Raw genomic sequence first — 27,779 nt, 5'->3', positions numbered from 1 at the left:
CACCTCAAGCTAACCAGCTCCAGGCCTCATTGGCAGTCAGGATCTAAATGTGGTCTCTGTGGAGGACAGGTTTTCAGACTTTCATTCAGTAAGTATATGGTTTGTGGCTTATTCTCCTCCTGTGATGCTTGCCAATAATTTGGTTTCTTAGCTTCCCATTTACCCAAGTTGCTTTCTGGGGGCATCTGAGACCTTTTCTTTTACTCTGATGACCTGTTTGCAGGCCACCAAATCCTGCACATCTCTGGTGCCTTCCAAGAGACCATCTCCCAGAAATGGGAGAGCTCAGTTTGCTTTGGGGTCACTTTTATTTATCTTTGTCTCCCTCCTTCTCTGTGACCAAGTAGAGTCAGCTGTCTACAGTCCCAGCGTTACATTGCCCCTCTCCTTAGCACCTCACAGGGCCTCTCCAAACCCCTGTCACCATTCCAGCTCCTGGAAAGTCTTGTCTTCCCAGGACAGTACAGTTGTCCCCATGAAATCATTTCAACAACTTTGAAATTCTAATACATGAACATCTAAATGTTCTTCTGATTTGGTTTATATGTCGTCTATACCAGAAGTCTTCCCTTAGACTCAGTGTGTCTAATGTTTCCAAGGAAGAGTCCTACTTGGATAAGAACAATTTACAAAAGCTAAACTTTGTGGACCAAGAAGCTTGCCCCAATTTCACCCAAATAGGAGGCAAAGCTCACATTCCTCTTTCCCTCTAAGGATACTGTCATCCCTCAGTTCCCTCTCCTCCAGCTGACCACTGTGCCCCTTCCATTGCTTTCTCAGAAATTAGTCTGAGGCTAGGTGCTATCCCCTAGAAATTACTATGTAAGATAAGGAGAGATAGATCCATCTTAAATGTGAAGAAGTAGACACTGTTTCCGTGATATGAGCCACAGTTAAGAAAGGTCTAAATTCTATATGCCTCTACTGCTTCTCCACCCACCTCAAGCTAACTAACTAGCTCCAAGCCTCATTGGCAGTTAGGATCTAAACGTGGCCTCTGTGGAAGACAGGTTTTCAGACTTTCAATATTACAGTGACTAGTACTATTCTTAGTAAGCTCAAGTGTTTAAAAAGTTTGACTCTAATCATACTGTACACCTTTTATCCCAGCCCTTGGGAGGCAAAAGAAGGCAGATCTCTGTGAGGTTGAGGCCAGCCTGGTCTACAGAGTGAGATCGAGGCCAGCCACGGGCTACATGGTAAGACTTTGTCTCAAAAAAAAAAAAAAATGTCAAATAGGCAAAACCAAATTCCTCTGCACTAATCTGTAATAGATGCACACATTCTGGTGATATTTAAATAATCACCACAAAACAAAAGAACAAACAAAAAAAAGCAAGAGCCTTCAGTAACAGACATTATACTCTCTCCTATTTCCACTCACCAAATCCAAACTTCTGCTTTTAGGAGTTTTCTGTAAGTGTTTTATATTGCCAATCGCTGTGACTACCTGCAAGAAAGACTCTGGAAACGACTGGAGAGGGCCAGTACACCCTTACTTGAGATTTCCAGCCACTTCCTTCCTTCTATGCTCCCCTCCCAACCTGGGTGATTCTGCCCTGGTTGCAGGCAGTCTCTGGAGGTGCTGGGATGTACGGAAGGTAGAAGGTCACCTGAAGTAAAGATTCTGCCTGTGCAGCGGTGGAGACCTTGTCATCCAAGCTAAGGTTGAGACTTTTTGCTGATGTAGCTGTTTGGGGGCCATCTGCACGTGAGTGATAGTTCCCACTCTTTCCTACACCTAAGCCTCAAGACCTCTCATCATGAAGCTATACTTCTCTGTCTTCCTCTCTCTGCTCTATCACGACTGCACTATCTGGGTTACTGTCTGTACACACACACACACACACACACACACACACACACACACACACACACTAGGGAGAGCTAACCCAACAGCAAGCTCATTGTTTGGGTTATCCATCCACATGGAATCCCTTCAGCTAAGAGAAGGAACTCCAAGGCCTCCCAGTCCTTTATGAGGTCTAACCACTTCTTTCATGGTTATTTTTTGCTTGTTTATTTGAGGCAGGATTTCACTATGTAGCCCTAACTAGCCTAGAACTCACTATGTAGACCGACCAGGTTGGCATCAAACTTGCAGCAATTCTTTTTCTGCCTATCAAATGCTAGGGTTACTCCCATGTACCCCCACTCTCCTCTCTGCCGTTCTCTTGCCTGTATAGGCCCTACACCCATCCCTACCCCACCTTTTAAACACTAGCTCTACATTTTCATAACCTGATACTTCTTCTGTAACCATTTTCAACCTTCAAAATGTATTCCAAAATAATTTTTTTAGTATCTACTTATTAAGAACTCTGTCATTAAACTGGATTGATTCTTAAATAACACAATCCCCCAAGCTAATTAGAAATGAGCGCCATTAGGGGGTGAGCTTCTTCAAGACAAGGATCATGTCTTATCTAGCTTTATATAGCCAGCTTCTAGCCCACTGCTGAGGGCATCATTTCAGCGCACTCAAGATAAGGCTGAACAAACGCCACTCTGGTGTGGCCCTCTGTTCTTCAAATGCAGACAAATCTCTGCTTTCTCACAAGCAAAAATAAAAGGCACACAAAATACCGGCATGCCGGGTCATCATTGTCAAATCTACACAATGGTGTCAGCACTCGAAGTGACCCTGGGCGGCCAATGCTGGTGACTTCGCAGCTCAGGTTTTTGGCACAATCATCAAAGTTTCTCAACTGCACACCCCTCATGCCCACCCCTTTATGCTCCATCCTCCTGCAGGAGAGTGCCAGACTAAAAAGCAAGGGAATTAAAATGATCTGTAGGAAGGAAACTTGCTCCAACAGGAAGGCAGTCTGATAGCGCCCTTTCCACAGTCATGTCTGTGGTATGGGCTGCGGCTCTGCAATTTAAACATGCAGATACGTCCTTATTTCTTTTCCAAAGATTACATAAATGAATGATCGGTTTGGATACTAGACTTCCTAATGGCAGAGAGCGTTTCCCCTCTTCTGCTTGCTAGTCACACAGGGAGGAAACTGCGTGATTTAGCAGACTGAAGAGCTCCTTGGGGACAACACTCTCTTCAGTTTTACATGAAACTGCACACTTAGGTTGGGTAGAACGTTCAAAATGGCAATAGCTCGTTGTGGAGGACTGAGAAATCACCTTTGTATTTTTAATACTTTTCAGACATTTTTTAAGTAGTCTTGCCCTTAATCATGCCCCAGCGTTTCCTGTCTTTAAAACTGGGGTAGTGATCTGTGCTATTACCCTTCTCAAAGGAATTACAATTATCATCATACAGAGGAAAAGAGCACTGGACTGCGAATCAAGAGACTTGGATTCTATCTTCAGCCTTTAATTTGAGGCTTGAGAACCATCAACTCAGTTTTCTTGGCTCCAAAACAGGAAGTCCAAATTATGCAATTTCCAAGTCAGCTCCCAGGATAATCAATAGTGAGATATACATATATGAACTAGAGTAGGTTCAGTGGTCCTTTTTTCCTCTTTTGCCCAGCATTGTCAGATAAAAGGAGGCTTGGTGTGCACTTTATGGTGGGATGCAGCATGAGATACATATGCATGCAAGGCTCACAGGGTGTCAGCACACATGTAGCATATGTGTCATAGCACCACACACCAGGCAGGAACACAAGGAGGGAGAGGCTGTCTCATCAGACACAAGAATCCTAGGAAACTGGAAGCAAGACTTCTTGTCCAGTTTTGCACAAAGACTGTTCTTATTCAAAAATAAAAAGTACCAGTAAGCAAGTGCTTCGGACTTTCTAAGCCATCTGACATATGACCAGAGCAAGTATCCATAGGTGTAGCTCAGCAGGGAGGAACTGGAAAAGGGTCAGGTTGTACCTTATACCTTTTGGATATGCTAGACACCCTACTACTGAGATGGATTTGAATGTGGTAGGTGAAGTTCTTCGTCTACCTTCACTTCAATGATCATGCCAAGTCCAACCCCTCAAACCATTGGGGAAATGTACAATGCTGCAGAGTCTCTTCTGCCTATATGTACCACCATCCTTCCCAGATTAAAGGAAAACCACAGGGGCCTCACAGTTACATACACCATCTGTGGCTTTAAGCAAGACTGCCCAAGTCTCTGAGCTGGTTGACGCAAGATTATAAGAAATAAGGTTGTGTGTATGGTTGTCTCCTAGGCTAATCCCATAGCCCTTGCCCTTACTCTTTCCAACCAGTCTTCTGCCACCCAGAAACTGTTTCAGGAGAGTGTTGTTGAGGGAACCTTGCTAACACCAAATCCTTTGTCAGGGACATTTGAAGGGTCCAGAGGGATGAGGACAATACTATAAGCCCAAGGAGACAGGGCATCACCATCTTCTAAGTGGGAAATAGTGACCTTAGGAGAAAGCTGTGCTTTCTCAATTATCATCCCATTCCTTACCTCCATGCCCACCCAGCCCCATCTCTTCCCTCCATTCCAACGCTTTCCCTAGATGGCATGTCACTTGACCTAGTTTGCATCCTGCTACGGCTTCTCTGCAGGAGAAGCCTTCAACTGTTGTGGTCCAGGGTTAGGGTTCCCATCAGGGAGGCCTGCCTCAGGCAGCTCTCACAGAAAGTGTGCCTCTGAGAGTCCTACACTTGAGACGTACATCACGGCAAGGAATGGCAACATGGCTCGTGGCTGTTGCTGCCACAGCCTGACTGAGTGTCCACCTCCAGTTCATAGACTGAGGCAGCCCCTGAAAGCACAGCACTCGAGTCCTTCCCAAAGGGATTTCTTCTGTGTAAAGATGCCTGACTCATCACCTCCAGCCCAGTTCCTAGAGCTTTGATTTAGTCTTGAGTCCATATTCTTTGATGGACTTTTCTTTACTAAGAGGGACTGTTCCAATGGCATTGAGAAGAAGCTCGTGTCACTGGCTCAAGAAAATCTCACAGGCTTGGGAGTCAGACTGCCATGAGTTCAACTTCCAATATTTCTATTTACCGTGAAGGGGATTTCTTGGCAAACTGCTGAACCTGGCTTACTTAACATGTGTGTAAGATAGAGACATCTATACCTCCACACAGTTGTTGTGAGGATTAAACAAAACTGCACGGCAGCAAGCACCCAGCGCTCACTGGGGGCCTCGTCCAAAGTTGCTGCTCCAGTTACAACTCTGCTTCTCTCACACCACAGAAAGACTGTGCTATACCAAGTACAGCCCATTGAAGATGGTTGAGACATTGCTGCCCAAGACTGACTGTACAGCAGTTGAACAAGTTACAGGCTGACTATGTTAATTTAGACATTAAGGTATCTCGTAAGTAAAATCATCACAACATATGGTAACTCCTCACAGCAATGTGACAGTGGACCTACTAACTGCACAGCAACATGACAGTGGACTTACTAACTGCCCCTTCCCAGTCCTCACCTCAAGCCTGAGGTTTTCAGGAAAATGACAGTTAAGTTTGTCTAGGGTGTTGAGACATGAATGTGACACAAACTGTCATATTTGAAATGAAAGCTCTTTCTTTTCCCAGCTCTTTCTTTTCTCTTGAGCCTGGGTCACCTCCCTTTGACATTTCTCCTTTCTACTGAGACCATTCATCCATTTGTGAGTTTGTGTCCAAAATGGCCAGTCTCAAGACTGCAGAAAAAGAACTGATTCAGCCAGTTTGTTCAGAGTGTTTCAAGCATAGATCTCAAATCTTGCAGTTGTTTGTCCATCCTAGTAAAAGGCTCATCAAATCAGCCAAAACTGCAAGCTCTGCAATCCATTGGCCCTTTGTCACCTTTATGCATAGACAAAACTCAGAAGATATGACCGACAGGGGAAATAACCATGGCTCCAACTGAAAACATCTCAAAAGAGCAATGGCAAAAACCTCCTGCCACCTGCACTACAAATGTTACTTCTGGCTCTTCTGCTTCTCTCTCCTAAACCTCCTCAGAGTCTAAGAGACCACAGAGCACTTGAAACTGAAAACACACCCAGCACATTATACAATAGAATTATCTGTCCCTTTTTCCTTAACACTGAAGCCACGGGCACCTTTTCACAGCAATCACCACACTGCATTAGAAATTCAGAGAATATTTAGTCCTAAAAGACTATGTGGTCCTCCATGCATTCACCGTGTACTGCTTATTAAAGTTTCTGCAACTCAGAGTTCACGAGTTACTAAATCCCGATCGCAGCCAGTACAAGAAGGGATTTTGCCTGGAGTTGCTAGCAAAAACAAAAGCACAAGCCGTAAGAATGTGCTCTTGGGGTGCTTCTTAGAGGAACAGACATCCAGCCCAAATCTTCAGGCATTTGTCCTGGTTTGGGATTTCCTGATCCAAGCTGTGTACCCCCTCCCACCTATCTGCCCCCCTTCTTGTTTTTAGAGACTGTCTGCAAATGATTTGATTCAGAGAAGGAGATGCTGCAGTTCATAGAGAAACCAAAAATCACTGTCACCATCCCGACTCATCTCTTCTGAAGCTGTGGCATTCCGTGTGCTGCCTGTGGTGTCTCTGTTCAGCATTGCTTCTAAGCTCCATAAAGATTCTTTCACTTCCCTCCCCCCCCCCCCCCCACAAGCCACTTCTTTCTTCCCTGTCCACTGAGTACCCCCAAATCGGCTGATAATTACATAATCTTAACTGAAAGGCTACCGATGAAATAACTTTCTCTTCTCTAACTCGAATTTTCTAGAAAGATTTTCAATATCAGCTTTCAGGTACCTGAGAAAAGCAAGCAAGACACAGATGGCTATAATTTCTACTATTTTTAGTTTAGGGGTGTACCTTTAAAAAAAAAAAACACCAGTGGAAAAAAAAACACTTGCTTTTGTGTTTTGAAGGGGAGGGGTAAAACAGTCTTACTACCTCTAAGAAACAGAATTGATGCTGGATCAAATAGCTGAAGTTTAGAAGTAAAACAATTTTGCTACTCTTTAAATATTTTGAGACTCTAAAAACACACTTGTCTCCCCACTGTGTGCATGGCTTGGGTGAGACAGTTTGCACATCCAGCTTCCCACAATATGGATTATTTGTCCATTCTAATGAAACTCTGCAAAAGAGAATTTGCTCCCCTCCTCTCTCCTCACATCAGTGAAATGTTTTGAGAGGGCTGTTTTCTGATTAAGAAATCCATGTCCAACTTATTTTTTAAAAAAAAAAAATCAAGAAGCAGTTATTTAAAAGAACACATTCTCTTATCAAAAGTTAGACAAGACCAACAACTAAGACCGAATAAAATGAGTATATTTCAAAGAATTTTGTTCTCTTCAATAGGTGCATGAGGTTTGTTTTTTTTTTTTCCAGGAAAATGTGCAAATAGCATGGTTACCTGGATCTGCTGGCCACCTCTAGTTTTTGGACTCTTGAAGATGGTGAGTTTTGCTAATGATGCGCAGCCGTTTAAAAACCGGATAGCTTTTCTGGCAGGCACTCTTTGTGTGCCATCTTTTATAAAGGTGCTTCTTGTTGCTAAGAGATCAGTTGCTTAGAGACCAAATCATTAAAAAAAATATATATGTCAGGGGCCAACATAAATTATAACCAAATTGTGTCATTTCATCTCGGCCTCTGAATGTTTGGCTTTGTAATAGATCTCAGCGTACCAAGAGAAGCCAATTACTGATCACAAAGAAAAAAAAAAACTGACCACAAGGAGGGGAAAAGATCTGTGCGTACTCTCTGTGAACAGTGAGTGGTGCCACAGGCTCCTTTTGATGGGGTTGCACTATCTAAGGACTCAAACTTTCACTCTCTGTGGTATCTTAGACAAGTTTTCTAAATGCATGGTTTAAAACACACAGGGGTAGGCACTCACGTGCGTATATACACACACACACACACCTCTCTGAGCAAACTTGAGTGCAGTTCTTAGTATGAGTATGTGTGGAAATTGTCAACTACTTTAGTGCTTTGCAAAAGAAAATTTAAGATAAAACACTATACTTAGGAAAATGTGAGTTGGATGTTGTACCGATTCAGATATATATATATATGTATATATGTATATAATATATATATATATATATTATATGCATATAGGCATACATATTATATAAATACAGTAAAGGCTAGACTTGAATGTTAAAGATTCTACCTTTTGTTTTCCCCTTTGTATTCAAATGTAGGTTAGCTGCATGGCAGGTACAAATACAATTGGCTAAGTTGATAAGGTTTGAATTTAGGGGGGCTCTCAAGTCTCTTCATGGTAATTTTGTCCAAAAGAAACTGTCATCCCTCAAGCTAACTCTTAGCTAAATGTAACACACACACAATGTTTACATCTCAGGAAGAATACTAAGTAAGAAATGAAAAAAATCTTAGTTTCTTAACATTCAAACAAAAGGCACCATGACAAGCTCCTAAACAGAACTGGAAATGTTTGGGGCAAAATAAGCTAATCCCAAGCCGGCTCTGCTCAGATGCATAACAGGATTGTCTCCAACATCTTCTCTACCTCTGTTCTTCAAGGTCTCTTTGTCCCCTATATCTCAGGTGAGAGCAACCGTTCGCTCATAAAACACCAAAGTCTTGGAATTGAAATCAAGGTAAGAGATAAGTCCGTGTGTGCATGGAGGCTCTTTAATCCCAGAGCTTTGGGATTCAGGGGCAAGTGGAACTTCATGAGTTCAAGGCTAGCCCAGTCTACAAAGCAGTCCCATGCTAGCCAGAGCTACACAATAAGACCCTGTCTCCAAAAAGAAAAAAAGGAGGAGGAAGAAGAGAGAAAAAGGGAGGAGGAAGGGGAGGATGTAAGAGATGAAAAGAATACCTTAGCTCTTGTTTGTTTTCTGGTTTTGTTTCCCTTTAAGCCTCCAGTGAGTTTACCACTATAGACCTTCATGCCTTGAACTTCATCATTAATCAGCAAGTGTCTAGTAATCAATGCCCTGTAAGAAAGAAGGTGAGCTGAGGCTAAGGGATTGGGTGGGAGCCAAGTGGGGATGAAGAGGTCCTCTTCTCAGCCCACATTTCAGTCCCAAACATCATAATGACCCATTGTTAATCTGCTAAGTAAATGAACGGCCCACAATGGGTTTGAATTTGTTTACACAGAGACATCCCTGTAAAGAAAGAAATTACCGGAGTAAAAATGTGACTCATCTAACACTCAGGGGAAAAAAAAAATTACAAGAGGGAAATGGTGAGTCCTACCAACCCACACTACGAACAGACATAGCATTTAAGTGTCTCAGCATAAACACAGGTGTGTGTCAAACAAACTGATGTTCTCTTGTGTGTGCGTCCCTTTCTAGTTCCCTGCACTTATCTGCTCTGAGGCTGCTACTTTTAGAGAGTCGGGGAAGCACACACAGAGAGATCAGACATAGGAGGGAATCAGGGTAGAAAAAGGAAACAATTTGTCTCAAATGGGAAAAATGAGGGTCCAACTTGAAGAGTCAAGGAAGAAGATACAAGTGAGCATGAGGGCAGAAGTTATCTTTACCTTCCTTCTCTCCAGTTGCTAGTCCTTTGCAGAGGATTTCACATTAAAATACGAGTATACATTACTGTACAGGTCAACTAAGAAACACAGAGGTGGGGAGAGTCTGGGGGAATTGCAACTCTTCTTTTGCACTAGACTTTGTGTTAGTTGGTCCTCCATTAGAAACTAGCCCTGCAGAGATATTTGTTTTGTGTTTCCGATAGAGCACACGTTCCTCTTGTTCATTGATTCTGGTCTCTCTGGTTTGGCCTTGGTTTGCCCTTCCCTGTCTGGTGGTCATTCACTTAAAAATTTCAGCATCTATCTCTAGAGCATCTATTTACCTTACCTCTAGAGCATCTATCCTCCTTTGGCCACTTCCTGCCTATCAAGAGATAACTGAGGCACCATCCTGGATTCAAGACATTGGCAGGCCATAGGCTCTCCTCTGACTGGGTAGAAGCAGGGAAATGCAATGAAAGACCCATCCAGTTGCTAGTACTTGAGGTTACCAAAGGAAATAAGCTTGGCAAATGTCCCAAACTCAAAGCTTCCCAAGAAATGTATTATCCCCAATGTAACATTGTACAAAGAAGAAGTATGATCCACTGTCATTTCAATTCTTGTTGTATGACAGGCTACTTGTCCATGGGTACCTGGATCACAGAATCCCCACACCCCCAAGCCCATCACTACTGAAAATCTGCCCAACCCATGTAAGCTGCTTCTCCCTGTCCCAAGAATGTGGTAGTTGCTCTATACTTCATAGGAACACAGAACAGTGAGCACTAGTCTCCAGGTCAAACAGATGGTATATATATAATGACATCAGGCACCAAGGCATTCTCTGTAGAGATGCCCATCACTGGAGAAGCCAACATTCCCTGATGTCACTCTCAACTGAGCCTAAAGATCCTGGTGCTATTACTTACTCAATTGCCAGTAGTCCCCACCCCAAACCCCAAAGACTTAACCCCTGGCTGCAACCCAACAGACACCATTTCTAGGAAGGATCAGACATCCCTTCATTAGCTAGAAGGAAGGATCCTTTGTGCCCTGGGAAGGCTCCTGTGTAGTGACTCTGTTTCTATTTATCTTGGAAGTGGATCCCAGAAGAGTCTGAACAGATTGAAGAGAAACATGGTCATCTAGTTAAGGATGGAGAATGTTTCAAAGGTTTAGGCTACCCTCTTAAAGGCTCTAGAGAAACGAGTGGAAGCAGAGTCCCTGCAATATAAGGTCGCTTACTTCAAGCAATTTCACCCTCCCAGATGCCTTTGCTGGGCAGAAATTACTCTTAGAAGCCAAAGACCAAGGGAAGAAAGAAAAAGAGGTCTTGCCCTGGAGCAGTCCCACCCACTCCAAAAGCAACCAATCAAGAGTAGGTTTGAGGAAGTGTGGGGAAGGAAAGCATGATGACTCCTCTTGAACTCTAGGCCAAGAATAGGTCAGATAGGAGCAAGGGTCTGCTCTTCCAAGGGATGGTAGCTTCTGCCAACCAAAAGTCCCTTAGCAAGCTTCTCCCTGCGCTAATTGCCTTGGAAGGCTCTGCAAAACCTTTGTCAAAGTCCCCATAAACCTCCAGTATTCTAATTCTTGAGAGAAAGAGCCTGCGTTCTATGAGTAGCAGACCTCAGTACACACGGTCACAGCTACCTTCTCTGATCTCAGCCATCTGTCAAAGACCATACGTGTCATCGTCTTTCAGGAACTGGTTACTCCTGTCTACTCAGCTAAGACCTCTTATCCTCTCGATTCCCACCCAGACTCTTCTCAAGTGTTATCAACCACTCGTGCAGAATCCATCTCAAGGACAAGTCAGATGATGTCCCATGGACTGTTGAGCCTGATGAACTCCTTAGGAAAGTTGACATCTCCTTTCTTTTGCCCACTCCACTTCCATCATAGAAAATGTCTTCTGCTTCAGTCAAACCCCCAAACTTCAGCCTACCAACAGTTTGGCAGCAGACCTGCCATTCAATGGAGCAGCAGCCTCCCTCTGCCAGGAAGCTATTGGAGACAGCCTCTGCCAGGTTGAAGACTGCATAAAGACTATCCCAACCACCTTGAGCTCCAGAATCATCAAGATGTCCAACTTTTCTTTTTTTTATATACTAGACATTTGAGGTAGGAAGTCTCTTGTACTGCAGTTTGTGTAATAATTAATATAGCAAAGGATCAAGGTTTAATAAGCACCCAGCACAGTTCAATTTCACCACTTTTCTTAGAGAAAGAGCCATGGTGTTCTTCTGAAGGATCATTTGGCTCTGGGTGACCCTCTTCACAGCTGGTAATTTACATCCAGTTACTAGCTGACAATTCTCCTGTGTTAACTGTACTCCTATGTGAGTCTTTTGCTTAGAGAAAAAAACATACAAAGCATGAGGTGGGAAATCAGAAGGACTGCCATGTGGTAGTGAGGGGACTTTGGGAGAAAAAGAGAAGCCATATATCATCTTAAACTCATGAGGGGTCTACCCTCATGAGACACATTCATGCAGTATCAATCATGAAAATATTCCACCAGAATCATTGACTCTGGTTATCTTGTAATCCTCAAGAGAAAAAAACACGAAGTAATTACTAATCATGACACAATTATAAGCCAACAATGGTGTTTTATAGCAAAGTACAATAGTTGTAGCATGCAAAGGTCCCCACTTGTCCACCAAAGCTATCTTCATTCTCTTCTTTTCTGACCTCTGCAGCCACCTTTTCCTGTCTTCCTTCACTCTCTACCTATGTGTTCCTCTCAGTCATGGTTCATCTGCAGATAAGCAACACTCCTCAGTCTCCCCAACACACACACACACACACACACACACACACACACACACTCCCTTCCTGTACACAGCAAAAAAAAAAAAAAAAAAAAACAAGTCTGGAGGAGACACACATCTTTAATGGAGTGAGCAGAGAATAGAAAAAAAAGCAAACAAACCAAGTAGCAGCAAATTGCATTGCTCTGTCCAAATTGCATTTGGACGCTTGGTTTTGTTGTGTTTTATTTTGGTTTTGGTTTTCCTCCTTGAAAGACTTGACTCTTTTGTGAATCAGTCTCTTTCCAGCAGAGTACAAAATACTTTCACATGACATATAGGGTGCATTTCAAAGCCACATATATCCTGACCAGGCATATCCAAGCACCCCAATGTAAGAGCATTGTCCTTAGAAGGAAGAATCCTTCTCAAGAAAAACCAAGACAAGGCCTCGCCTAACTGCAAGCCAGGGACTCCTCGCTTTTTGTTCTTTGGAATTAGCCTGTTTGAAAGCATACAGATTCCAACTGGGAGGTTACTCGTCGTCACTCCGGAAGAATAAAAGGCTGGGACCTGTGCACAGGAGAGAAGTGGTTTAACTACAAACATCGAACAACTCTCCCATGTTATGGCTAATACAAGAAGCTGTAGCAGGTCTTTGAGGTTCTGACCTTGGAGGCCTCTGCAGGGCCCCCAAAATGTTTCTGCCCCAAGCTTACAAAGCTGAAGGAGCCTTCTTTTTATTCATCCCTGGGGTGGCACCAGCTGGAGGGGTTCACCTCCATGTGTTCTACCCACACCCATAAGCTGCACGCCCAGTGACACTAACTACACATAGGCATGGGCTCCAGACTAAGTAGAGTCCTTTGTGGTGAATATGATCAAAATACATTATATACATGTATGAAAATGTCATAATGAAACCTGTTCTGTAGAATTAAATATACACTAATAAAAAAATAAAAGACAAAACCAAGCCTTTTGGAGATTGACTAGGAAATTGATTTTAGACTTTCTCACTTTACTCCCTAATACCCAGTCCTTCCCAGACCCTTGGACCAATGCCCAACCAGAATAATGAAGACTGTATCCTTCAAGGAAAGAGAAAATAATCACTTCCTAATGAGGGGACAAGGTGGCTGAAGATAGCCACCATGTTAAGAGCCTCATTTCCAACAGGTGAGCCCACGGTGCTCATGGGCCCATTCTCTGGCAAATCAGGGCTAGTCCGCTCAGAAGTGAACAGGAAACAAGACCCCGGGCCTAGTTGAAGTCAAGGTATCTCCAAACCTGGCCTCACAGGTTCTGCAGGCACCCCTGTTAAGGATGTTTTAAGACTCTCCTCTGGATCCTTGAGTCACTGCAGGTGGCCTTGATGCCACTGCTCTGTGCAAAGCAGCTGTTACTGTGCATGCTCTCTGTACCCCACCTAAGCCATGTTCTAGAGTGTAGTTTCCCCACCCGACCCTGCTCTGACCAGTCTCCATCTACTCTCAAGGTCCCTCTTTCCTTCCTTCTTTCCCTCCCATTGTCCAGTGAAACCCAAAAACCCATTAGAAAACTGGTTTTCTTCTGGCTAAGACCATATAATGTAGCAGAAGGCCTCTCTTCTCTTAGTGATGAAACTCCACATATACACTCCTACTTCTTTCAATGTTGAGAGGGATGGAAGGTTCTGTGTACGTTGACTGTCAAACATGTTATAAGGTTGTATCACTGTTATAGAATTAGGGTTTTGGCTGTTTGCATTCATTGGAAGATGCAAATTTCTGACAACTAGATATGCCAAGTTATTGGGGTCTATCCTATTTCTTGTGGAATTTTTTTTAAATTAAGTTTAACACCTCAAACACCTCTCTAGATATTACATAAAATTACAAAAAAAAATTTTTTTTTCAAATAATTATTTCCCAACAATGTCAGCTCAATGAGAGACAACCAAAGTTTGTGTATGCCTTTGGTGGTTAAGTTGATGGAAGAATAAGATAGAAAAAATTGTAAGGAATCCAAAGCTGTCTGTGTTCAACTATGGGTTGAACTAAACATCTTAAGTCCCTGAGATCTCACTTCTCCCAACTCTCAATTATGGACCCCTTAAGAGGAAGGACCATGTCACTCATCTTTTTATCCCTAGCTTGCTGAGGGCAGCCCTGGCTTGCCTGACATTCCTCAGGTGCTTACAAATGCGGTATCCTCATACTTAATCCTGTTACTTTCTCAGACCAGTTATGTCTGAAATGTCGATCTTTTTATTGATTACTTACTTACTTTAAATCCTGATGGCAGCTTCCCCCTCCCTCCACTCCACCCAGTCCCTCCCTCTCATACCTCCCGTCTCCCCATACCCTCCTCCTCCCTTTCTCCTCAGAAAAGGAGAGGCCTGCCTCCCTTGGACATCAACCAACTTAGGCATATCAAGTTTCAGTTAAGACTAGGTGTATCTTCTTCCATTAAAGCTAGACAAGGCAGTCCAGTTAGGAGAAAGGGATCCAAAGACAGGTAATGTAGTCAGAGACAGCCCCTGCTCCCTGTTTAGAAATCCCACATGAAGACCCAGCTGCACAACTGTTACATACGGGCAGAAGGCCTAGGTCCACCCCATTGCATGCTCTTTGATTGGTGGTTCAGTCTCTTTGAACCCCCGTGGGCCCAGGTTAGTTGATTCTGTAGGTTTTCTTGTGGTGGTCTTGACCCTTCTGGCTCCTTCAATCCTTCCTCCCCCCCTCCCCCCCCCCCCCCCCCATCCCACCCATCTACCACAGGATTCCTTAAGCTCTGCCTAATGTTTGACTGTGGGTCTCTGCATCAGTCAAACAGCAATTCTTACTAAGGTACCAAAACTCTGCCTAGCGCTGTCATCCCGCTTCCTGCCCAATCCCATGGTATGAGTTAAGCCTCAAACCCTTTAGCAAAGCACTAGTCTTCTACAGCTGCTGCTGAGTCAAAGATTTCCCACAGTTCTCAAGATCCCCTGCAGACACTTGAAGTCTTGCACCTAAGAGTTCATCCCTAGGTTCATCAGAACCCTTTCCTCATCCCTGATGGGCTATTTACTTAGTTCACACTCCAGCTTTGTCCCTTCACTTTCCACAAAGAACAAGCGCTCTTGTCCTGACCTTCTCTGCCACACTCTTACATCACCTCCTTTCAGAACCCCTGGCCAACAACTAAACAGTCCCAGCTAAACAGTCCCCTCCCTCCTCCACCCTGGTGCTGGACTCTGCTTTGTTCCCAGAAAGACACCACCTGTCCCATCTCACCCCTATTTCTCAACTTTCTAGTGAAGATAATTTGTTTAATCAAGATGGGGGATTGCTGTGCCTTTTGCCCTCCCAGTTGGCCCTGCGCTTAGCATCCTGTCCGTTTCAATGAGGAATTCTAATGTCTTCTAGGCTTCCTTAGAAACTCTCGGGTGACAGCGACGGCTCTGCTGCAGAGTAGTAAGCACCACACACACATAAATTCTTGTACTGCCAAGAAAAACAGAAGGTAATCTTTGTGTGTGTGTGTGTGTGTGTGTGTGTGTACACGTGTGTGTGTGTGTGTGTGTGTAAGTGCACACTCACGTGTTGGGGCAAAGGTTATTCTGAAATAGAGCTATTGAAGAGAACTGGAGGTTTTGGTTAATTACATTCTATGTAAGACAGTAAGAGGCATAAATCTCTGACAGTGAGAAATGCTCAATTGTCTGGGATAAGTCCTACTTTCTGTGGAATTTCATTTTTTTTTTCTGGATGAGGAAAAATTTATATTTCAAATACCCTGCTAGACACTACAGAAGGTTCCAAAAACATTTCTTTAAAAATCCTTTTCAAAAAGTCATAACTTTAGGGACAAGTCCCAGGATGAGAAAGTGGCTGACTGGTTGGCCACTGCCTGTGCCACATGTGTGGCAAGTCTAGGCACAGAACAGACTCCCTAGGACAGTGTACCTGCCTGCTGACCTGGGACTTGTGTTCTGAGAGTCTACTTTCCTCAGTAGGGACATCACCTCAGCCCACTTGTCCTCCCTACTCTTTTTCCTTTCCCAAGAAAGGGTACATATAGCTGTGCTGTTGAAGATCGAGAGAGGCCTTCTACAGTGCTTTCATGGGAAGGGCTGTGCCCACCCGCAGGGCTCTCAGCTCCCCTTTCCTTTCTCCCTACCCTACAACAGGACGTCCCAGCCATCCTTTCTCCCTACCCTACAACAGGACATCCCGGCCGTCCTTTCCTCGTCCCCTTACAGGAAAAGTCTGAGTCTTTCATCTCTTCTTGTAAATAGGAGACAATTCTGTTAAATTCTCCATCAGTATTCACAAAAGACACATTAAACATTTCACCCTAAAGGATGGGAGTGGGTAGGAGATTGTGTTGAAAGGGTTGGGGGTTAGGGATGGGCTCCTCTTCCAACTCAGTGTCCTAAACAGTGTTTCTGCCACCAACTCAGCAAAGGCTGACAAGACTGGAGCTTGGACAGTCTGCTGTCTCTCCTCCCCTGTGCTCCCGCTCACCGCTGAATTGCAGTCCACTCCTGACCTAGTGGAGACCAGGCATGTCACCGAGACTGAGCTGTACCATGGCAGGTCCCAGACACCAGGAGCTCACAAACCCTCCATTTCTCAGTTTCTGTTTACCTTAGGTCCCTGCTCAGTTTCCCAGAAACCACATAGAAGTGAGGTGAGATTACTCTTTTAAAGTGCCTGGCACATAGTAAGCACTCAGTAACCGTTAGCTATTAAGTAAGGGTAGAGCCAGTTGAGGGCCGTGGGTGGCACATTGCTAAGAGTAGACCGAAGACCTGGCCCATAGCAAGGTCGAATTCTCATCACACCCACAGTAGACCCCTGCACTTAATTATCTCTGAACTACAGGGAGTTTCAGCTCTTTAAAATGGAAAAAGAATGCCTTTTAGTCAAAAGATAATGGTTACTGGAATCCCATTTCTAATCTCCAGGAGAGTTTAAAAGGGTCAGTCAAAGACTGGCTAATCCACCCAAGACAAATGGCTGAGTCATCCATTAACATATCAAAGTGGACCTACTTGGCCAACTGGTTCTCCCAGAGTCCCTTAGTCTCTCTACCTGTGTGTGATGGTGGCCCTACTGGCTGGCATACCCCATCCCCTACCCTGAACTACATATTATATTGGGGTGGGCTTCCTTCTCCCTAGCTCCTCTGGCCTCTATATAACTCAGCCATTTGGGCTCTGCCCGTCTCTCGGCCAGTCTCTTGTCCCAGGCTGCCTCTCTTGTTGAGCATCTCCCCTCTTGCTCTCCCTTCCCTTCTCTCCTCACGTGGCCCAACTCAGGGTCATGTTCACTCAGGACTCTTCCAGATGTCTCCGTCACTCCCTCTGCTATGCTGTTCCTTTTATCTACAATAAACCTCCTCCTCCACCATACCTAGGAGCAGCCATGTCCTTTCCTTTTTATTTCTTTTTTTCATTCAACAACCAAAACAGCAAAAATGCTATCTCTCAGTCTTCTGTCTTGAACATCAAATTTCCAATTAGCCAGGTATTACAAAGGGTTACTGTATCCGCTTGGTATCTTCTGTGGAAAGAGGTCGTTCTATGACCTCAAACAAAACATAGCAAGCATACTTTTCAAGACACGTGCTTAGCACCCACAAATAGAAACAGCAAAGGGTCCCTGCAGCCTCAGTATGCAGAATGAACCTGTCTGTCTCTTGTGAGCCAAGGACTACCATGTTGCTTCAAGTCCTTTCCTCTCCTGCCCCTACCCTCATCATGACTCTTGACCCGAGAGGTTGGAATCATCACCTCTATTTGCTAAGGTTTCTTGGATTACCTTGTCCTTTTACTTCCTTCAATGCTAAGCTACCTGGTGAGGTCACCAACTTTGATCTTCTCCTCTGCCTAGGACTGCCCATGCCCCATGTGCCCTGATGGCAGGAGCCTAGCACCTGCATGGAGATGAAGATTCATTTAACTTGGAATGTCACTAGGGAGCCAAGAGGACTCCACCTAACCTCCATAGTTATTACCTTTATATAGGACCTTCCACCCCCCAAAGGTCCCTGACTGAGAGACCCAAAGGTGACTGACTGAGCCAGCCTAAATTTGGCACAAAAAAATAAAAGTAAAGTTGAGGCAGATTGAAAAATAAAACAAAAATAAATAACAAATAACAAACATCCCCCTCCAAAATAAGTAAAACCTTGAAAACTATGGAATCAAGAATGAAGGCACTGAGGTTTTTGTTTTTTTGGTTTTTGGGGGGTTTTTTTGTTGTTGTTTGTTTGTTTGTTTGAGCAAGGCTACATTCAGAACCATGCTTAAATGATAGTAGGCAAAGAGGCCGACTGGGCAGACAGATCCTGGAGCCAGGGATGGGATACATGAGCCTAAAACAGCTTCCCTTAGAGGTGGGAAGGAGACACCTAAGCGAGATGGTTCCAAAGAGCTTTCATGACTTGAGAAAGTATAAGGGAAGGAAAAATGTGCTGTTAAACAACTGTGTTGTCCCAAGCCCACTTCAGAGGTGAAGCAGGACTAGGGCCAGCGTTTAGTGACGAGCATGGTAGTGTTGTGAAGCATGAGAAAGCAGGACTGTTTCCAAAGCCTGCATAGTAAGGTGCAGAACCAGGATTCCTGCCTCGATGGGTAACCCCCATCTTTCCCCTCAAGTCCTTCATGTGTCTCCAGAGAATCCAAGAGGAGAAACAAACTGCAGGGGAAGGCGACAGCTCTAAACACACTGAGAGATCACAGGGAACCTTCAGACACTTGGGCAGGTGCCAGAAACAGACAATAAAAACGTGGGAGGCAATTGCAGAGCCATCATACTGGACCCCAGGCTCACATAAGTCAAATTTCCAACACAGAAGACAGATCAGGGACAGGTCTATGATCAAATATGGGAGGGATTGACTCATCTCAGGACCCCATAATGAAGCAAAAAGTAAGCCACGAGAGTGCAAGGAAAATCAGGGAATGGTTGTTTAATGGAGTACAAGGGAGTCAGTGTGAGGAGAAAGAAAAGCGCTAGAAGTCACCGGCTCAGACCTCTGTATTCTGACATTCTGAGGGTGGGGCACAAGGCCCAAGACATCAATCAGAGACACCCTGCATTCTCATCAATCTGTTTCACCCAGATGAAGGGAAGACAGGTCATTGAAACAGCAAGCATGGATTCTTCTTTCGAGAAATCTGATAAAGACTGAGGAGGACACCCGAGGAAGGGAAGCAAGGCAGAGAAGAGACCTGCTTTGAACAGATTTGTAAAAACAGTTGCACAACTCTTCATTACCCAGATTGAGTGTTTATGAAAAAGATAGTCTGCAGCCATATTGCTTGCTGGCCCAGGACAGACCACACTTTCTTTGGGTCTAACTCTTAAGAATATCTTGCCTTTAACTCTTAGCTCTTTGCTGGCCATGATTTTGCAAACATCACCAGCCTGCTATTTTATCTCCGATATGATTCTAGGATCTGAGAGATCGTCATGTCCAGCCTGCCATGGGAGTGGCTATGGTGGCAGAAGCCTTACGGAGCCAAAGGTCCATAAACAGAGCTCAGCATTTAAAGTGGTTGGAAAATTGCATCTTATGGACACAGTCACTCACCCTCCACTCCCTTTTCAGCATTTTAACTACCTAGGAAGAACAGTGCTAAACCCAAGGGGTGGGATATACCTCTTTACCCCGGTCACCACTTACAAGGGAAATCCTGTCTCTGTACTCTTGGTCAAGTTTTGTATATTTCGGTGGGATGCCTTTGTCTAAATTGCACAAAGGAATGTAGGCTAGTGGGTGCTCTGCCTATACGTTTATGTTGGGAGAAAACACAAAGACAATGTCCTTCTATATGGTTTGAAAGCAGCTCTTTCTCCTCAAGAAGCACTATTTTCTCTCACGGAGGCCTGATCCCCAAGACTACAGCTGTTGTGGTTTTCTGCCCTAAATGGAGGAACATACCCAGAAGAGCTCAGACTAAGCTTCTATGGGCAATGATGAAGTGATCTTGGGCAGAAAAGATCAACCATGGAGGCAGACTCTGGATAAAACATGAAAGGGGGCTGAGACAATTTGCTGAGTTGTGAGAACAAGCCTCGGGGAGTTTCATCCTCATCAAAACCCGTTGGCATTTGTACAAAATCTACACAAACGATTTTAAATGCCGATTAGTCTGAGCTAAAAAACAAACAAACAAACAAAAAACCCAACAAAACAAAAAACAAAAAACCCTACTTGAATGAACCAGGCTGTAAGAGGTTAAATCATGTGGAAACTCTTGTTTTTAAAAGGAGCTACATTCAGTTAAGAACCACTTGTGTAGGATATGTCTCAAATAGTGTTGCTATTTGTCAGGGGGAAAAAAGTGCTTTAATCCCTTGTGCCAGAGAATGCCTGAGACATTGTATAATGCAACTAGGATAATCGAGTTTCTTGTTCATTACAAAGATCTCTAGCTGAATACTCAAAATTCTTCAGCAACTGAGTGGGTTTGAAGTGAATTAACAAGGCTCTTTGTAAAAAAAAAAAAAAAAAAAAAAAGTAATAATTTTGAGGTAAAACACAAATTTTACAATAGAATTTTGTGAAGCTATGTTGGATGCTTTTTACTCCAAGAAGCCCTGTGCATTATTCTTGGTTGATACTGGTAGGGTGGATTCAGAAAGACAAGTAAAAAGTTAGCCAGAAGCCTTCTATAGGACTCACTGTACCCCAGCCACACACCTTAAATCTCCTCAGGATCTGCCTCTACTTCCAGTCTTTGGTAGCTATCCCTGGGGGTGGGGGGTGGGGGTGGGGTCCTGCCAAACTGCCTCACAGAGTGAGGCATCTCTGTGCTCATGAGTCTATGAGCCCTGTGTTTTATTATCATACTAGGTCCTCCAAGCATGCAATCCAGAGCCCAGAGACTCTCAGGGGGACACTACTGTGGGATACAGAATGCTCTAGCAACAGCTAAGCTACTGCGGGATTGAAAATAAAACAAAAACAAAAAAGCGGAAAACCAAGTCCAAACTCAAAAAGACCCACACTTCCTCCAGCCAGCCAGATATCACTGAAGCATGCTTCCATGCGTCTCTTCTGGGAGGACAAAGTGCAAGTTGAGAAAGAGCCCTTCTTATCCCTGTCTGGCTGCTTTGGGAGAATTGGCTGAAACCCATCATCACTTTGATAACAGAGGCCTTTGGGAGTGGAGAGAAGAGTGAAAACAAGAGAAGTGTGGCACCGCCCGCTATGGCTGGGCGCAGAGAGGCCGGCGAGAGGACACTGGAAGATGCAGAATGTGACCATTTTTTCAAAACAGCACGGTCAGATGGAGAACAACGACAGCCAAGAAGGGGCTCTGAGCCTCGTGAAGTTGAGGTTTTCATTGTTTCTGGTGGGATGGGACAACGAGGTAAGGACTAAGGCCACCCAGCTTCAAACCTGGCCACAGAGGAGTGTCAGGGGACGACGGCAGGTGAGAGAGGCCTCTAGTTCAGACTGGGGCAGGACTAGAATGCACGATTTCCATCCAGTTCTATTCTTAAAACAAAAACCCTTCCAGGCCGGTGTTATAGTAGAAGCCTTGGTGGAAGGAATTTGAGAAGCACTGAGAAAGGGCATTATTCTGAGCCTGGAAGCAAATCGGAAAGAAAGGGTGTGGATCACACCCACCAGCCTTCTCTTCCTCGTGGGCTCCAGCGACTGTGGCCACTCCAAGTCATCTACCTTTCTGATCACTTTCTCACAAAGAGAGCAAATTAAGGCCAGCCCTCAGCAGAAGGCAGTGTTATTTCCAAAGTGACCCTCCTCACTCCCTTACCCCCCACCCCCATCAGACCAGGTCTCAGTGTCAGCCAGCAATGGTCCACTAACACGGACCAGGAAGGCTTTTTTCATAGGGCTAAATTGTGTGCAAAGCCTGTCCTTTAGGCTAAAATTGTGCCTTTTTAGTTTCTTTCCTCTCGAGTATTTACAGTGTCCTTTGCTAACCATGAGATGATCGTGAGATACAGACCAGACTTCATAGTTTTCCCCTCACCTTTATCTAGCAAAAATCAAACAAATGATATTCCTAGTGATCCCCCCTCCACCACCAGCATTTTTATATTCCTGCTTTTTAAATTGAAAGCCATAATTAAGAAACTAGTGTTCAAATCATTTCCAAAGTACACATTTTTTTGGAAACTTTTTTAAAAATCTAGTTATTTTTGAAGGTACAAAGAAAAATATTTCTGGTTAAGTGGCCCCAGTTAGAATTTACAGCTTCATCTGAGTATATCAGTTGGGTTGTAACTTGTGTTTTTATGAGGCATAACTCAAAGATGACTGAAAAGGACCAGGTAGAAGAAAGACATTCTGGAGACACTGAGTGAATAGGTCTGTGTAAGACTTGGGCTCATCTAGCCTGCAATCCCAGAATGCAATCCCAGAATGCAATCCCAGAATGCAATCCCAGACGTAACCATTAGCATTTATGTTATCCACATTATCTAAGGTCTCTTCAAAGGGAACAGATCCACACAAGGCCTCATAACCAGTTGACAGCAGGGGAGGGGGGGGGAGCAGGTCTCAATATTTCCAAGCCCCCAGTTCAGGATTACGTGTCAGCCTCTTACAAAGCCCACAAATCTTATGCCAAATTGGTGGCCTTTACCCAGGATGGCAGTGTTTACCAGGGGCTACAGACGTCCCCTGTGCCGGGGGCCAGCCACGGCTTGGTGGAAGTGTCTTCTTTTCTTCTTGTCAATTCTTCTTGAGGCAGCCGAGGGGGAAGAGCAGCAGTGGGAGGTAAGACTTGATCTTATGAGATATTTAAGGTTCCTGTATAATAAAAGTTTACTTATCTATGCTAGAAAAGTTTACTTACTATGCTACTGTAGCTTATCTGACCTCTGGTATCCTGTGAGGCCAGAAACTGTACTTTCTGGCACTTATCAACCCCAAAACAACAGAGGATTAGGCAATATGGCCTTTGTTCTAGCTCAGCAGGAACTGCTGTGCCCTAACTTATGCCTGCTAGTTTGAGGTTGCAGGAAGAAAAGACACTTAAGAGAAGTTATTATAGAGTTTATTACTAAGTGTAAACAGTTTCCTATGAAAGCTATCTAAGGAGAAAAGCAGAAAGGTTCTAAGAGGGGAAAAGGAAAAAATTCTAATAAGGGAAAAAATTCTAGGCAGGGGAAAAGGAAGGGAAGGGATGAACGACTACTACTACTCTCTTTGTCTTTGTCCTCAGTACTTATACATCTTTCAGAGTACATGGTCACATGTTACAAAGTTCATCACAAGTTCACACCAAAAATCAAATCATACATTGAAATAGAAGTTTACAACAGAGAATGTTCACATGCATATCCATTAGGAGTAATTATCTAGCTAAACATCCATCACCTGTCTAGCTCCACAGGTTCACTAACTCAGAAATTAGTGAAGTTTTGTATAGATAAACCCAGGCAATATTTTATCTTCTGTCCCAGCATCTATAATAAATCATGAGATCCCTATTAGTGACCTTTAGTTAATTGTTTTACAACCTCTTGGAATATGCTCTGAGCAGGAGAAAGTCTAGCTACAATCTAAAAGCAATGAACTGATGACACTTGGGAGACTGGCAGAGTTCTCATAGCAGTTTTGGCTATCAGAAAGGGACCTAATAGCAGTCCTGTTATAAAGAGCTTAATAATCATTGATATAATTTTAGGAATTCTTATAGGACCATCATTAAGACTTAAGAAGTCATCTATTTGTCTAGATAGCATCACTACTAGACAGTACACCTTCGTGGATCTGCAGAGATCTGCTCCAAAGGGGAGTGCTATTGCTTAGTGATAGTTATATTTGTTTAATAATAATAACAGGAAAAGCATATTAATAGTAGGAATCCTTCCTAACATAAATCCCTTACAGCCTTGCTGAATAAGGCCTCACTTGTTGCAGATTATATAATAACCCAAGGCAGGCCATTTCAGGATGATCACCTGCTAGTTATTAGCTTGTCTCATTATGGCTCCTGACACCCCTGGGGTACAGTACATACTCTGTTTGTCTCAGCCATAATGCCCTACTGACTCTTCACTCTAAAAGCTGCTTTGCCTCTCTGCCCTTCCCAACACTATCTTCTTTCTAAGGACTTGGGGGTCAGTTCTAAGGCCAAAGCTCTGAGAGATCTCATTCTTCACAATTGCAACAAGGCTTTCACACACTGCACCCCACACACATGGGGCTCTGCCCGTGGTATTGCACCTTCCTTCCTGATTCATATGTCCCCCAGAACGTCACTAGTCAACTCTACCTAGTGCGTGTCCCAATTCCCTAACATTGACACTCACATTCTCTTTGTAGTCTTTGAGGCTGAAAGCGCAATAATTGCAAGTAGAACTACAGGACCTGTTACCATGACCTTACAGTGTCATGGAACACGATGGTCAGGGGTGCTGTGATGGCGTCAGATAAGGGAAGGATTTAGGCCACACTAAAGTGTGGGAGAGGACTCAGGAAAGCTTCACAGAGAAGACGTTTGAGCTGTGTCTTGAAGCATGAGTTAGAGGAGCAGCAGGCCTTCTGAATCCAGCTCTCTACCTCTTCTTATGGAATTGATTCAGGGAGCAAAGCAGGAAAGGACCCAGGAGCTGAGGCACAGTGAATGTGTTATAGGAACTAGATGGAAACTAATGGCTCCCTCCTTGCACATTCAGGATAGAACCCAAGTTGACATTATAAAGTTGTCTGTCCACTTGTACAAACTGAGGTTGCATGTCAGCCTCTTTTAAGTCACCCTGTGCTTATCTTCTTAGTTTGTAGAAGGATTTACTTTTGTAAAAAAAAAAAAAAAAAAAAAAAAAGGTGCTGTAAAAGAAAATACAAATTACAATGTATACATTTCATGTTTTAACTGTTACATGAACAAGTTCAATGAATAATAATGTTATCTCACCAGGGTTTGAAACATAATGCTATGACAAATCCAGTGGTTATAGCATATTTAGTCACAGATTATGAACCTATGTATCTAGAGTTTTCTAAAATCAAATGACAAATTTTAGCTGTCGTTGGTGAATCTTCGTGTGAGGATCAGGAAGACCTGGCTCAGCTCCAAACACTAAGTAGGTTCACCCTGTGTCACCGTCTGCTTTACTTTCTGTCTGTAGAATGGAAGCAGTTGTCTAGGACAGAAAAAAAAAATGGAGTAGACCATTTCTAAGGACTCTTCCAGCTCTGCCATTTCCAAGACTAAGTTCAAGAAATTCTTTTGTTGAGCAGAGGCCCAGAATGTTCTCTTCACGTCTATCCATCATGGTTATCATTGTGTCTGAAACACTGACTCCTCTTTCCTCAGGAACTCTTAGCCTTGGTAACATGTTGACTCAAAAACTGCTCTACTGCTAATAATAATCACTGTCCTGTCCCACTTCAGCTGGGGGCTTGAGGCGCTAGCTAACAGGGCCAGAGAAAGTGAGAGGTGAGCAGCTGGGGCCAAGACAGAGAATTACCTCAGGGTAATAGGCTGGCTGCTTTGCTTTGCATTAGCAAACTAGACCTGAGCTGACAATTGCTCTGTGGAAGCTTGCTTCCTAGCTGTGGAGAGAGGGTAACTGGACCAGACCCCCATCTGCCAGCTCTGCAGAGGTTTGCTGATGCCAACAATGGCATTTTTTTTTTTTGTTTCCTTCAAACCTCTGCCTCAGAAGACCTCAGAGTGAGGTGAAGAGCTCTGGACTCAGGTAGGACCCTTCCTTCTTTCTGAAGCCCTGTCTATCCCATCTACTTCTCTCTGAATGGCAACTGAGCTTCTTGCCACTACTGCCAGACTTTTATCTGGTCTCTGGTTTTCATGGCTTTCTACTGAGCAAACAAATACTCATTCCCACCCCCCAAAAGACAAAGGTCGTCCATGTATACACATTAATATGTGTCAGCCAGGTGCTGCTATGGACTTGGCTCAACTCAACCTTGGGTTGGGAGTCTGCTTCTTGGTCTCATCAACTAAGTTCAACTCCCCCGTAAAGAGCTTAAACAGATTCATACGGTAGCATTGTATGCCCAGATGGCCACCTATGTGATGGTTAAACAGTTCTTGTGTCAATGTATGGATGAAACAATAGCCCTACCCGCAAGTTACAAGTGAAATCCCACCTCTTCTCTCAACGGAAAGTGACCTTAAGAAAAGCCTGGGGGAAAAGTCCAGATGACAGATGTCTCAACCTTCTTGTGTTCGGCAAGGCATGTGCTAACTCTGAAGGTAAAAGGAAGACTCTGTTGCCCATCCTCATCCCCCAGTTGGCCAGTTGCTACCAAGGATCATCCAAGGATTTTGACATTTGTCTTTCCTCCCCTACTCCTGCCTCCACAGCTCCTGGCAACTCTTAGGACCGAGCTGTTTCAAGCATGGCCTTTCGTCAGGTCAGCTACAGGAAGGAAAAGATGGCTGTGTGATCAAGAAGCTCAACCACAGTTACCCAAACGTTACATCTGCAGCCCTGGCCTATGCCAGGCTCCTGCCAAGGCAAGCCCATCAGAAGCCCATTTGGGAAATTCCTTCCTCATGCCAGAACAATCTACTGAAAACTCCTTTGCAGGAATGTAACTGATAGAAAGGGGGTGAGGGGAGGTGCTACTGTTTTAACTTAGAACCTGGGTGTTTAACAACCCTCCATTCATGCATAGTCCACAGCCTACTGTATAGATTTTTTTCTTTAGGTTTTAGGGGAGCACTCAATCAATGGGTATTGATCCCAGGGGTGAGAACACTGATCTTCCATCGGGCATTCATAGGCAGCTCTATGGAAGAGGTGACATTTGAACTATGTATGCCCAGAGAAGTTGAGAAGTGGGAAACCTTTATAGTGCTGTATCTGTGGGAGGGCAGAGAGTGTAGGATCTAGGCAACAAGATGGTAGGATGCTGGCCTATGGAGCAGAGCTGGTTACCACCAAATGTGCTTATTGTCTGCCTGGAAGACCTATGCCACTAGGGAGTTTTGAACCCCATATGATTAAAAGTATGTTTATACCATCTTCTTCATGGAAATCCATACAAAGCTTTTTGAGGTAACTTGACTGCTGAGGAGTCCTAACTAATGACAGTCAACTTAATAAACTCAACTTCTTGCCTAGGCATCTTTGGGGTCTTCAGTTTTCCACATGAGTTACCCAGTGTATCATGCTTACATCACAGACCCTACTCCGAAGGCAGCTACTCCCAGCCTATCAACTCGTCATAGAGGGTTCTAAAAAAGTCATTTCAGTGTTTTCTGACTGTATAAGAGATTGTCTCCCTGGAAGATGGTTGTCACTTTGGTGTTTTCTGACTGTATTGTCTCCCTGGAAGATGGTTTTGACAGAAAGAGGGTTGAGTTGCTCGAGGAATATTGGATGGAATTTGCTATCCTGTCAGCTGATGGGATGAGGCAAGAAGACAACCCTACAGGGCCTATTCATACCACATCCTTCCTATCTTTTGAGTTCTGGACTCTCCAGGGCCCCAGCCTGCACTCTAAGCAAAACCATCCCCAGTTCCTCTAGCCCTCTTTCGGGAGCCACTCCCACTCTTGCCCCCTTGAAAGCAATAGTCCTTTCCCCAAAGTGTGTATATGGGCTTCCTATTCATTTCTTCTTCAACCAGATGTTTGCGGAGATGTCTGCTCATATTTTTGCCTGTTGTTGCTTTAAAAAGAAATAAAATACAAGATGCTCCCCTTAGG

General features: G+C 44.0%; 1 protein-coding gene across 2 annotated transcripts in view; it reads right to left on the bottom strand.

Annotated features, from left to right (window-relative positions):
* The window catches only part of LOC114634709 (aromatase), a 107,886-nt gene that overhangs the window by 59,463 nt on the left and 20,644 nt on the right, over positions 1-27,779 (bottom strand). Inside the window, exon 1 of one of the 2 annotated variants that reach the window (XM_028783326.1) lies at positions 7,284-7,378. The exons of the other annotated variant lie outside the window; for it this stretch is intronic. The gene's annotated coding sequence lies outside the window, so the exon portion shown is untranslated. Of the gene's footprint in view, positions 1-7,283; positions 7,379-27,779 lie in introns of those variants that run through there. 2 annotated transcript variants of the gene reach the window in all.

The sequence above is a fragment of the Grammomys surdaster genome, unplaced genomic scaffold (genome assembly GCF_004785775.1).
Source record: "Grammomys surdaster isolate TR1022 unplaced genomic scaffold, NIH_TR_1.0 1057, whole genome shotgun sequence".
NCBI classification, from domain to species: Eukaryota; Metazoa; Chordata; class Mammalia; order Rodentia; family Muridae; genus Grammomys; species Grammomys surdaster.
Note: the sequence above shows the minus strand (reverse complement) of the source record. Positions and strands in the feature narration are given on the sequence as shown.